Source organism: Varroa destructor, unplaced genomic scaffold, assembly GCF_002443255.2.
Source record: "Varroa destructor unplaced genomic scaffold, Vdes_3.0 BEIS01000007.1, whole genome shotgun sequence".
Lineage (NCBI taxonomy): Eukaryota > Metazoa > Arthropoda > Arachnida > Mesostigmata > Varroidae > Varroa > Varroa destructor.
In genome coordinates, this window is record NW_019211460.1 from 10,067,465 (window position 1) to 10,078,199 (window position 10,735).

At 38.0% G+C, this 10,735-nt stretch overlaps 1 long non-coding RNA gene across 1 annotated transcript; it reads right to left on the reverse strand.

Annotated features, from left to right (window-relative positions):
- On the reverse strand, window positions 1–1,399 carry LOC147754292 (uncharacterized). Its single transcript, XR_015317360.1, has 3 exons — window positions 1,102–1,399; window positions 875–972; window positions 1–455 (listed from the first exon to the last, which is right to left on the reverse strand). It is a non-coding gene; the product is annotated as an uncharacterized LOC147754292 (long non-coding RNA).
- Between the last annotated feature and the right edge of the window lie 9,336 nt (window positions 1,400–10,735).

A 10,735-nucleotide genomic window follows, 5' to 3' on the forward strand; every position in this document is an offset into this window, starting at 1 on the left:
TTTTATTCACAAATATTTTATTTTTAGCATAGCCATTATATAAACTGAACAATATATATGAATGTTTCAATCACCTGTCTTCACTAGTGCAATAAGGGTCACATTGAATAGAATTTAGTAATCATATTCTAAGACGCCGACCATTTGTAGCCAAAGGACATTAGTTCAGAGAACCGCCAAAAATTCGAATTTATCAAAATAATGTTTAGCGGACAAAACTTGATGTCCGCACGTGTCGGGCGGTAGTAGTAGTAGTCGAGTAAGAGGCATTTCTTATTTGAATCCAGTAACTCTTAAATTGCATATTCAAATAGATACGTATAGCCGTGTCTACATCTATCTATTGCTTGAACCTCATTCACTAGATCCGGTTATAGTTTGAGGAACACTCGATGCCACAGAATGCATATGTCGCTTATATAAGTTTATGACCTTGTAAATTTTCCTGCTTATGCCTGTAAGTTTTAGTAATTTGCGATGGGAACTAGAATTAACGCTGATCTATGTTCTAACTTTTTCAATCAAAGCAGAATTGCATATTTTTTTTTTGGAAAAACTATTTACCGGAACCATTTTCTCGCAAATTTTTACTTTCAACGGTAGAATGAGGTATCGCTCTCTTACAATAGGACTGAGAAAAAGGATACGTTTATTAAACTATTATTGGTTTTAAAAATTAGCCTTCAAATCTGAGACTAAATCCTTACTAAACCATATATACTTATATGCAAATAAGGTATTACTTTCATTTTTGTATAGATTTTTTTTATTGGTTTTGTGGGTTTCTTACTTAAAGGGTTTCTTAAAGCGTGATTTCTTTTATCTTTCTTCGTCCACATGTAGTTGTGGCTACATAAATTTTCTCGGTACTTACCTGCTATCTGCATCTACTTGCCTCCCATACGCATGGCCTGCAAAGCGTTTGTCAGAGCTTGCAATTCTTAGCACTCGACTGAGCATCCTACAGCGTTTCTGGAATCCATATCACTGAGTCTTATAAAAGAGATAAAAATACTTCGTGTTTTCATGATCACTCGAAGTCGTCGTCACCGTCAGCGACATTATAGTGTTTCTACCAACCTGTTCTTGTTATTGCCTTACCATTATAGCCCCGAGGTCCTGTCAGCTTCTATCTGCTTACTATTGACAAGAGAAACTAGTAAAGGACGTAGGAAGCAGGGCACTTTTGGCCTCTGCTGTGCTCTTCCACTACGCGGCTAAGTACTTGCGCAACATAAGTCCAGCTTCGATTTAACCCTGTTCCAGCGTATGTAGCTTGTGGTGATGGCTAGCGCAGGTCAGATTCTATTAGATTCGCCGTCTCGATGCTTCTTTCCGGTGGCTGTCACCTTTATCGTAGCGGGTGCCTCTTGGACCATGGTCTGATTCAGTCGCTTCTTAAAGCTTTGATACCGCTTCGGGCGGTGACGCGCTGAGCTGTTTCCCTTCCCTTCTTACGAGGGAACTGCCGGTCCAGTTGTGTAACGAGGTCTTGATCAACGGCGCATGCGCAAATATATGTTCTACTTACGCGGCTTCATGGCATGCGGCTATTTTACTTCGGCGATCGCGACACCAGTCGATAGTGGTTTTATTGCTGTTGTAGCTAGAGTTGTGAGCGAAAAACGTATAATTGGCATCGTGACGGATTCTCTTAGTATTGTCATAACGTCTCCAAGCGACGAATGATAATACTGCACAGCAGGAAAACAGAAATCCCCGATTGTCCCTCATTAATCGCGTGACAAACCTAGTTTCGTTCAGAGATGAATCTACATGGACACTAACTTTCATCATTCCTTTTCAACCGATCTGAAAGAAGCAAACCTATTTGTTAGAAACGTTTAAGGATAATAACGATTTTATGCGCGCGTGTTGTTTACCTGCAGGTTCAGCTGATGGTGTCATAACATGTGCGAGACGGATCGGAAATAGTTCAGAGCAAGAAGTCGCATCTTTTTTATAGTTTTTATAGTTATACATGAAAAAAGATAAAATATTTCATTTCATTGACTGATATCCTGCTTCTCAAGATGCATTAGCTTACATTCAGGTGTTGTTTTGGGGAAAATCAATAGAACCAACTTTGTGAAGAGTACTTATTCGTTATTAAGAAGCTTGAGCGATCGAGGAAAACATTTACTATCTATCGAAATGTACTTATCTTACCATTTGTTGTGGCAATTGTTGTAGATGAAAGGTTTAAACGTACAAACTTGCTGCCTGGCCTAGTTTTACTGCATTTCTCTTCACTGGCAAGCGAAAAACATTGTTCTTTTTTTTAATAACTTCCCACATATTTTCACACAGTATAGTAATTTATGGATATGAGAGAAATTATGCAAAGCAGACAGGTATGATTTGTTTATCAGACAAGGCACATCAGACAATCAAGGGGATCTCAGCACAAACAGGGTCTACGTTTGTTTTAACGAGGCCAGTTATTCTGTGCAGAGTATCCCCACATACTGTTTCGGTAATGATGAATTGTTAACCTATAGTCCAACAATGCGTTGTGATTTTGTATCACTTATGCAATCCGTGAAACAAACCTGAATCCCTGAATAATTGTAACCACGCAAACATCTCAGGAAATATATTACAATTATCCTTTAGTAAAAGCTACGTGCATAGATCCACAATTCGGTTTTTTGCTATCTAACATAGGCTTTTTTTAATGTCGACCTGTCTTAAGCATCGATCTTCCCGAATATAATCGTTAAAGGTGCCCGACGTTGCGTCCTAATTAGGCTCATAAATTATACCGAAAATTCCAATATGAATATCATGTAAATAGGGTGTAATTACCGCTAACTCCGTGAATAACAATGAAGAAAGCGTCGGCGTACTATTTTGTGTAGCGGATTTAAATAAACTAAATCCGAATCGTTAAGAATTTACATCTGGCTAGAGACGAGTGAGCTCCTACGTACACTTTATCCTAGCAGTCAAGTAAGCATATCAGATGATGTCCAGCCACTTGGGTCTCCCACCCAAAAAGTTAGCTGTACATACAGTAAGTGTATGGTGTCGGTACGACTGACAGTTATACGTGTTAGATAGATAGAATACGTGTTAGAATAGATGTTATCACAATTAATGTATAGCTTTAATATTAGTAAATGCAAGACTATGGTCCGTTCGATAAAAAGCATGATTTAAAAATCAAATTGATAGGGTTTTATCATATGCTACACCGTCTACTTTACATCTTCGTTGGCATAATGCAGAGGACGTACGATTTTGAATCCACGTACGAAGAGAAAATTGTCTTTTCCTACCTTTTCTATGTCAGCAAGAAAAATCTTTGCTTTACGAGCGTGCTGTTTGATATTCCTTTAACTATAGCTTTAAGAAAAATATGATTATAGAGTTGGGTTGACTATGCAAAGCCCTTCGTATCCAACAGGCGTTCTGAATAATTTGAATAATTTTCCGCGGTCTAGCGTATAAGCTAATCCTGTACTAAAAGATGTTCACAAGGTAACGCAACTTTGAATTTGAATCATCTTTATCTCGTGGACGTATATTCTGCCCACGTTTAGCTGACAGAAGAAAGCGTGCAGAACACTAATCGCGAGACCGTATCACTGTATAGTTCGAGCATCGTGTAGCTTCAAGCAGTCATCTACGTTTTGTGTCCAGTTACTCTAATTTGGAGCCAATAGATAGTGACGCCCTTTGAGACTACATGTCACGATCGCTATACGATAAAATAACTTAATAAAAAAAAAAGTATTACCATATCGATTGACCGAAAATCAATTATATAGTGATATCGTGCATCTACAAATGGCCCTAATACCTGCCTTCGTCGCTATTACCTTTTACGATAAACTTGGCTAGTTCGACGGCATAAAAGGAGCTGCTGCGAAAAAACTACGCAACAGCACTCCGACATAGTCTAACATACGATGACTACATACGATCAGATTTGCGGGGTTTAATTGCAGGTATCTTTGCAAAAAAAAAAATGGCCGTCAGTTGAGCGGAATAAGGCAGACTGTAACCATGGCGTCCTCTTTATCATCTTCACTTGACAGAATTCACTTGAAAAGCTGATGCTTGAGTTAGCTGCGTCAGGACAGGTCACTGCTAGAGGACATTGCTACTCAACATTCTGCCCGACACTAGAACACTCTGTCCAGTAAGAGATTTCTGTGCAGAATCATCATAGAAGAGAAAAAGTAGTGTCCTAGATCCGAAGAATGACACACTGACCTATATGTGATCGGGCTCTCAAGGCCTGCCGTTTCTGCTTAACCATTTGATTTGGACCGTCAACGCTATTTAGTAGAAATTTTCAAAAGTAAGAAAATTCTTCAAACCCTAGTTAAACAATTGCTAAACAAAAATCGTAAAGTTTCCGTGAATATGGATTTAAACATTTCGCCGGAAAACCGGAAAGAACGTGAGTAATAGAGTAAACCACAAAGCGGGCTAGTGGAAAAAATCGAACACCCCTACACTAAATAACGCTCATCTTTCAAGCAAACGAATAGGTAAATGTTATTGCTAATATTCTTTAGAAATTAGTGGCGGCACATTATTCTACCATGGGGATGTGTGAATATGGGCAAATTTGTATCCGCTTCGTTAATTAAATTTATTCTTATTGAAAATTGGTATGCTTATACTTTTGTTGGTGGTAATCATTTCGCAAAAGAGATTAAAATTGAGGTGGTTCAATAGCCGTAGTAATTTTCCACGCCATCGCGACAGGATCTTACTCACTTTAGTTGTTAATTAGAGCTACGCTCGGGCTGATCCCGTGCTTATCTCTCTATATGTTTGGACGTTTTTTTTTACCTCTATGGAGTAATGCATATTCGACACAATATTCAATAGATCTTAGCTTGCAAACAAACCCTACCGATAGGGACAAGCACAGAGACATAAATGTCGATACGGAGCTTACAGTTAACAATTTTCAAGAATCATGACTACCATAAGGTTACCACACAAGCATGATATATGCTTTTGGATTAGTTCGTACTATGCAGCGCATTAGCTCTGAGAGATTCTTACACTTAGAAATATGTAATCCTAATGAGGGTTATCGATTTTGCGGATGTTTATAAGCGCAATGCAGAAAAAACGGTTTTATGTTGCTAGCTAGATAACTGTCAATAAGCTGATTCCTGCACATAACAAGACTACCCGGTATTTCCTAGCTACTAAATGACTTTAGCCGAAGAAAGCTCAGCAGTCTCTTTTACAAATCTTTCGATTTGAGATGTTTTCATTACGAACTGTCATTTTTTCATTGGCGGTTTCGTGCTGATTTTGCAATGGGAGATTTGGCAAGTTCCTTCTTTTCATGCAGCTTTCCCGTAGGTTGTAATTGCTCACTTCTGTGTACGAGGGCCGATTTCAATATCATTCCATTATAAATGAGGCCACAGCAACACATCATTTCCGGTCCGTGCCCTTTAAAGGCTACGGCGAAAATAATCAAACTGGTTAGCGAATAATAGCTTTTTTAAGACTTTTGCAATAAATTGGTCGATACGGTAACTTTGGCGGTTAAGCCTTTGGCAGAAAAATACTTAGGGGGGCTGCCTTAGTTCCTGCCAACGACGTCGAGATGCAGGACCTGTTTGAACAAGTCTAGTTACTTATTTATACAAGTAGCTCCAAAACCATATATATATATATACATATATATGTATATATATACATATATAAGATCGTCCTATGATAGCCCTCTGCTCCTCTGGAACTGTGTAACGTTTAAAAACTGCGAGCTATTCGGTGACAGGGGTCGTGCGCGGACTCTGTCATGCATTGAAAGGCAGAAAAAGTTTGCCCGGCGTCTCCGTCAACATGGCGGTGGTGCCTGGTGAAACCCTATTTACCGCAGTAATCGACCACCACTTATCAACTCTGGCAAAATTAGAAAACGATGTAGATATATAGTAGGGAAAAAGTGAAGATTTTGGTAATTTTTTTTTGTCACGAAATGATATAAACTTCTATCAGTGTGTCAGCGATTACAAGACGTGAGAACCCATTTATAACCGGCCAACTGTAGTTGATAAACGTCGCCTATTGGAATACATATGACAGAGCCACTTTTCAAGCGAACCTTGGGCTTATCAAATAATTTAGTTTAAAAAGTATTTTAATATACTTAGAAAATTACTGGTTTTACTCAAGCTTACACATATTATAATTACACCGACCTTAGGTCAGCGATGCTTATAATCTTCAAGAAACTAAAAGATTCTACTGGGTCCGCTCACTTTTAAAACTTACCGAGTTCCATTTGGATTTATTTTGCAAGATATAATTGTCGCATGATTTTTTTCCGTATATCCTAAAAGGAATCATTGCCTACCTCATTTTTATCAATTCGCAGCTGCAATTTTTAACTGTTCATACATGATCTAGATCTAATCAATCAGTAAGTTATTATATTCAATGGAAGACGTCCTTATAGAGCTAATGTTCACAATAGGAGACAAAGTTACGATCCAGTACCTAGGTTTATCCGTCCATAGCTAATCGCGGCCTATTTGCTAAAGCTGGTAAATGAAGTCCTGTGACTCTAAACGATTCATTTATTCGTACAGATGCATTAGACAGGTCAAGTGTCATATTAAGGACGACAAATTGTTCGAGCGTACGAGACACGCAGGCTTGATCTGAAGTTTTCCAAAGACGGAATATTACTACTGCTAAAAATCTCGCTTGTGCACCCACGGCGCTGTGGTCGAAGTGATTGATATATATAGAAGATTCTAGAGATGACTTTCTATATATATATTCTAGAGATTCTAGAGATGGCTTTCTTGCAAGACAGAGCTAATGCACAATTGTCGCGGTGCTTTATCAATCTGTGTTAGTTGTTTTTGCTAGACGAAGACTTCGAGTTGTTATTTTACCAAGTTAGAAATCCCTTAACGAAGGATATGTGTATGTTTTCTTGGTTCCTTCGTAGGCCAATCGATACATTCGATCTAAAATTATCCGCAGTTATTTTTTAACACTAGTGTTAGTAAGGTGTATATAAATAAATCGATGCGCGTGTGTTTGCTTTCGATACAGGAGGGTGAATGGTTCTACCTAAAACCTTGATACACTGTTTGTTCATAAATAGAAATCAGGTATCTATACGCAATTTTATATAAGTACCAACAGGGATGTCCCTGATAGACGTGTTTATTAAGATGTTTAGGCTCTCGCCAGCTTCGATGACTATTTTATCTTCAACTTTCTCAACAAATCAACCTATCGGATATCTCATTTTAACGCTTTCAGATCCCTACAATCTTTGCAGAGCACCTGCTTCAGACGATCAGATGTAAAGAATCAAACTTCAAAAGGATCACTGTACTGGTTCTAGGTTTGACATTAAAAAACTACCTTTCGCCTGCTCTTGCAAAAACTCCGCAAATGTCCTTACGACTCGTCTGAGATAATTAGAGGAATTGTCATTTTTCCTAAAATATCACCATACTTGTATCAGGGTGCAGGTATGTCCCTTGGAAAGAAAATCAACAATGTACAAAAGAAACCAATATAGTTCAATATGTGTAGTATTTTAGAATGCAGCACAATTATGAGGTGTACTTGCGTATACGACCAAAAGAATAGCTTAGGATGAACAGTCTTTCGCTCGGTTATCATGTACAAGCGATCTAGCGTCAAACGTTTACCCAGCACCTTTTTGAGCGTCAAAAAAAATTGTTGCTATAGAGACAAATACGATGAACTTTGCACGGAAAAAAAGATCAAACTTAAACTAATCGTAATACAAAGTCATCATTAAGAATGCCTATACATTTTATCTCTTATATATATATATATATATATATATATATATATATAATACTGCGTGATTAGAATAACAGGAATATTACAGGACGTTCGTCTATTTAGCAACGATCCTTTAATTGGCAATCGATCCAGACGATAGACGAATACTCTTCAATGGTACACACGATAACTGAAAGCTCACTTGTAAATAAAGTGGTCGTAGATATGGCTTCAATCGCTGATGTTTGAGGGCTGTCTTTACACGTTGGGCGCATCTTTTCCAAGTTTTTCATAGGGTAGGAAGAAGTTACGGGAGGCGTTGATGACGATATAATTGTAGAATGTGGCCATTTGTGAGTCTTCAACCAAGCTATCTTGAATCTGTGGAAGTTAGAAATGTAGTTAGCGGTACAGTTGCTTGTTTACTTACTGTAATTGTATTTCAAGTCCCTTCATTTGACATAAACTTAAATGTAAAGTTTAAGTTTCGACTACTAAAGCAAAACTTCTTAACTGTTAAGCAAAGTACTGGCAACAGTGTAACTAAGACTATGTCTAAAAGAAATAAGATCAATTCGATACTTTCCAACTCTTATGTGAAATATTATTTTTAAGAGATGCCATTACTTTCAGCGTCGGTACTCGGTCAGTGTGATGTCTCTTCGGTAGTAATATAATAATTCATGACGTAATATGTAAAAAAAACTGTGACGAGTAATGCCAGTTTATTAAGTATGCACAATTATATCATGAACGACAATAGTTGTCATTGAATTAAAAGTATTATGTCACTCAGGCTCGAGATTTCAAGGGTCTCAAAACGAAACGCACAATTGTTGGTGATTGGTCTACACAGACCCAGTGTAATCGCTAAAACCTTATATTTTGGCAGTTTGAAAATCTAATTGTATGTCAGTGTTGGGAAAATACTACAGCTGAAGTCCCAATCGCGTTAGATAGCAAAATAAAGCCGCCAGAATACATCGTGGAATACGGAATGCCCACAGAATACTTTCTATTTCAATGATTTTATCTTTAAATGGCAGGTAACACCATTTCCTTGGAGCCACTCTATTGTTTAAAGTTACTCTGTTTTTCTCTTAACATGTATTTAGAACGAGCAGCATTACCCGCAGTTTTTCTAGGTAGGTCTACGTAATGCTGTTTACGCACGATGGGGCGGAAACGGATGAGTGTGGGACTCGACCTTGACGAATGGATTTTTTTAAACCAAGATCATTACCTTTTAGTTCCCATTCCTTTTTTATACGTCACTCCTTGATGCAGGCCGGATGCAGGAATAGTCGGACACCTAATAGTGTTACGGACTCTTTATAGGAAAGGTTGACATAGGGCAGTTCTATTTCCCATTAGTCCAGTGATGAATTTCCTGCAATGATTAAAATCGCGTCTGCACTTTGGCCTTTGCAACAAACACATAACACTGTGTACTGTCTGTCGACTTGAGCTCCTAATTGAATTTAACCTCATAAAATCGAACATTAAAATTTCCGTACAATACGGAACAATTGTTGCAATGACCAAAAAATTACAATTTTCAAAGGTTGTGATATTTTTTTTCTGGCGTGCTTAAAAGACTGTGTTGTATACGCAGATTCACCTATTTTAAACCTTTTCAAAATGCGGGGTAATTAAATCTTCAGGCTCAGGTGTATGAGAAAGCGATGCACTATATGGATCCGCAGCTTGATTGTAATACAAGACATTTGGATAAAGTTGATACATCAAGAATAGGTGACCCTTTGCCAGTGTGGTAATTTTGATAGTTTATATCTCGCTGTGTTATATAGGTACTGATACTAGCATGTATCTTTATGCGGCATGAAAATACATGTTAGCTTTTGTCGCGCATCTTCCTAAACAAAACTGTGCAGGGTAACACGAAATTATATTTTGATTACGGTCATTTTCCTTAGATAAACCATATATCAATTCCGAACACGCTTTAAGAGCCACCTGTATCATGCTCTAAAACATCTGGGTAAAGTTTTTTGCAAAACGTAGAAAATGGCCTGCCAGAGCCGGACTTCATGATTACCTATCTATGATATATACCTATTGCTCTGAAATAAAGGCATAACGCTAGCTTCTGGCCCGGGATGGAGCAGTGATAATGTGCTTGCCTACTAAGCCTAAGTATATGGAACATGGTCAAGGTTTCAGACCGGTCGCGGATATACTTTGTCTCGTACTGGCTGGAACCAACCCGTATAAGGCGATGCCTAGTAGTAGTACCGGACGTAAAACTTCAAGCATATCAAGTAATTTTATTTGAAAGCGCTAGACACGGTGAAAAATACAGTGGTGCAATGTATAGTACTCATTTTTGAAAACGTTTCTCACCAATCAGTTTATACTAAATGTTTTAGCGACGTTTAAAAGTACTAGAATTTCTTCAACTTGAAAAATTCACATTGGCGTTTACCTGCATGTACTTAGATCTAACCTAACTGTTTGTATTAAAATATAATGACATTTGAATTATGTTTACGGTTAATGTATTTATTTGCCAGCTTAAAAGAATCTGAAAATCCTTCAGATGTCACTTCAGATGAAACTTCAAATGTCCATTAGCACCTTACGCCTTTCATGAAAGAAAATATAGCCTTATTTTTGATACTTGACAAAGATACGCAACGTGACAAAACCTATTGGGTTATGAACGTTATCGAAAAAGCCTTTCGTTGTGCCGGCGACATCAATATACAGACAAAGACAGTATTTGTAGACTGCCCAATGATCTATATACGTTTCGGCCGTAGAACTTCGTCAACCACCCATGATCACTTCCGTATGCGCTATCCTTGCTTGGCTATTTCTAGCACGTACCTTGCCAGGTCATTATATAGAACAAAGTATTCCGCACGCCCCGTACAATCAACTCGACGATGCTATTATGGCCGATGTTACCTAAAGAGTCAAACATGCTTTTTCCTCCAGTTCCGCCCGAAAT